This window comes from Solanum lycopersicum, chromosome 5 (assembly GCF_036512215.1).
Source record: "Solanum lycopersicum chromosome 5, SLM_r2.1".
Lineage (NCBI taxonomy): Eukaryota > Viridiplantae > Streptophyta > Magnoliopsida > Solanales > Solanaceae > Solanum > Solanum lycopersicum.
The window spans coordinates 29179225-29182783 of NC_090804.1; positions in this window are offsets into that span (position 1 = coordinate 29179225).

A 3559-nucleotide genomic window follows, 5' to 3' on the forward strand; every position below is an offset into this window, starting at 1 on the left:
ATGGAGAAGTATATCCCTCGGACATTGAGGGATAGGAAAAAGGATGAGTTCTTGAGCCTAGAGCAAGGCAGGATGTCGGTCAATGCATATGAGGCTAAGTTTCGTGCACTATCCAGATATGCCACCCAACTATGTTTCAGTCCACAAGAGCGGATTCGCCGTTTTGTGAAGGGGTTGAGGTCAGAGTTGCGGATTTCAGCCTTACAGGTAGCGGCTACGGCAAAATCCTTCCAAGAAGTGGTAGATTTCGTGGTAGAGGTGGAAGGAGTGAAGCCAGATGAATTCACCACGACATCGACATCAAAAAGGTTTCGAAAGGGAGGTGAGTTTAATGGTTCTTACTCTAGAGGACAAGGTTCCGGAGGTTACTCAGTTCGACCCATTCAGTCTTCACTATAGACTGTAGTTGGGGGTCCACCTCAGACTGGTCAACACTTCTCCGAGAGACCTATGCTTGACTCCAGAGAGTGTTATGGATGTGGGGAGACTGGACATATTAGGAGGAATTGTCCAAAACAGAGTTATAGACCCCCAATGGCTAGAGGTAGAGGTGGTCATGGTAGAGGCCGTTATTCTGGAGGACGTGGTGGTCGAGGTAATGGTGGTCACCAAAATGGTCGAGGTGATGGGCAAACTGGAGCCACTACATCACAACATGGTAGGGGCAATGGACAGACAAACGATATGGCCCATTGTTACGCTTTCCCTGGGCGGTCTGAAGCGGAGGCATCTGATGCTGTCATCACAGGTAATCTTCTGGTTTGTGATTGCATGGCTTCTGTATTGTTTGATCCTGGATCTACGTTTTCTTATGTATCTTCCTCATTTGCTAATGGTCTAAATTTACATTGTGAATTACTTGATATGCCTATTCGTGTTTCTACTCCGGTGGGTGAGTCTGTGGTAGTTGAAAAGGTATATAGGTCTTGTTTGGTGAACTTTGTGGGGAGCAACACTTATGTAGATTTGGTTATCTTAGAAATGGATGATTTTGATGTAATTCTGGGTATGACTTGGCTTTCTCCGCAATTTGCGATCTTGGATTGTAATGCTAAAATGGTGACGTTAGCCAAGCCTGGGACAGATCCGTTAGTGTGGGAGGGTGAATACACTTCCAATCCGGTGCGTATCATCTCCTTTCTTCGTGCTAAGAAAATGGTTAGTAAAGGGTGTTTAGCTTTCTTGGCACATCTCAAGGACGACACTACCCAAGTACCTTCGATTGAGTCGGTTTCGGTGGTCTGTGAGTTTCTGGATGTGTTCCCTGCAGATCTTCCTGGTATGCCACCAGATAGGGATATTGATTTCTGTATTGACCTTGAACCGGGTACTCGCCCCATTTCGATACCCCCTTATAGAATGGCTCCCGCGGAGCTAAGAGAGTTAAAAGCCCAACTTCAAGAGTTGTTAAACAAAGGCTTTATTAGACCAAGTGCATCTCCTTGGGGTGCTCCGGTTTTGTTTGTAAAGAAGAAGGATGGGAGTTTTCGAATGTGTATAGACTACAGACAACTAAACAAGGTAACCATAAAGAACAAGTATCCTCTTCCCCGCATTGATGACTTGTTCGCTCAGTTACAAGGTGCTTGTGTCTTCTCTAAGATTGACTTGAGATCCGGTTATCATCAATTGAAAATACGGGCAACGGATGTGCCAAAGACTGCTTTTCGAACGAGGTATGGGCATTACGAATTTGTAGTGATGTCTTTTGGTCTTACTAATGCCCCTGCTGCGTTCATGAGCTTGATGAACGGGATTTTTAAGCCATATTTGGACCTCTTCGTGATCGTATTTATTGATGATATACTGATATACTCAAAGAGCAAGAAGGAACATGAGGAGCATTTGAGAATGGTGTTAGAGTTATTGAGGAAGAAGAAGCTTTATGCCAAATTCTCCAAGTGTGAGTTTTGGCTAGATTCAGTGTCCTTCTTGGGACACGTGGTCTCTAAGGAGGGAGTGATGGTGGATCCATCTAATATTGAGACAGTAAAGAATTGGGTAAGACCTACTAATGTGTCAGAAATACGGAGCTTTGTTGGGTTAGCTAGCTACTACCGCCGATTTGTCAAGGGATTCTCTGCTATTGCTTCCCAACTGACGAACTTGACTAAGCAAAATGTTCCATTTGTATGGTCGGATGAGTGTGAAGAAAGCTTTCAGAAGCTTAAGACTTTGTTGACTACCGCACCCATTCTCACCTTGCCCGTAGAGGGTAAGAACTTCATTGTTTATTGTGATGCATCCTATTCTGGTTTGGGTGCAGTGCTAATGCAAGAGAAGAATGTGATTGCTTATGCTTCGAGGCAATTAAAAGTGCATGAACGTAACTATCCAACTCATGATTTGGAATTGGCTGCGTAGTGTTTGCATTAAAGCAATGGAGACACTATTTATATGGGGTTAAGTGTGAGGTCTACACGGATCATCGTAGCCTACAGTATGTCTTTACTCAGAAAGATTTGAACTTGAGACAGAGGAGATGGATGGAACTACTGAAGGACTACGACATCACTATTTTGTATCATCCGGGGAAGGCGAATGTTGTAGCGGATGCTTTAAGTAGAAAGGCGGGAAGCATGGGAAGTCTAGCTCACTTGCAAGCTTCTAGACGCCCATTGGCTAGAGAAGTTCAGATTCTGGCTAACGACCTTATGAGATTAGAAGTAAATGAGAAGGGAGGATTTTTAGCTTGTGTGGAGGCAAGATCTTCCTTCCTTGACAAGATTAAGGGAAGACAGTTTGATGATGAGAAACTGCGCAGAATCCAAGATAAGGTATTGCAAGGAGAGGCTAAGGAAGCACAAATCGATGAGGAAGGTGTTTTGAGGATCAAGGGAAGGGTATGTGTACCCCGCGTCGATGATTTGATCAACACTATTCTGACAGAGGCTCATAGTTCAAGGTATTCTATACATTCGGGTGCAACCAAGATGTATCGTGACCTAAAGCAACACTTTTGGTGGAGTAGAATGAAGCGAGACATTGTGGATTTTATTGCCAAATGTCCAAGCTGTCAACAAGTAAAGTATGAACACTAGAGGCCCGGAGGAGCACTTCAGAGAATGCCCATTCCTGAATGGAAGTGGGAGAGAATTGCAATGGACTTTGTGGTTGGTCTTCCCAAGACATTGAGGAAGTTTGATTCTATTTGGATAATTGTTGATAGGTTAACTAAGTCTGCTCACTTCATTCCGGTTAAGGTGACTTACAATGTCGAGAAGTTAGCCAAGATCTATATCTCAGAAATCGTTCGATTGCATGGGGTTCCACTATCCATCATATCAGATAGAGGTACGTAGTTTACTTCTAAGTTTTGGAAAACATTGCATGCGGAATTGGGTACTAGGTTGGACCTTAGTACTGCGTTACATCCTCAGACTGATGGTCAGTCTGAGCGAATGATTCAAGTGTTGGAGGATATGCTTCGTGCGTGCGTGATAGAATTTGGTGGCCATTGGGATAGCTTCTTACCCTTAGCGGAATTTTCATACAATAATAGCTATCACTCGAGCATTGATATGGCTCCATTTGAAGCATTGTATGGTAGGAGATGTAG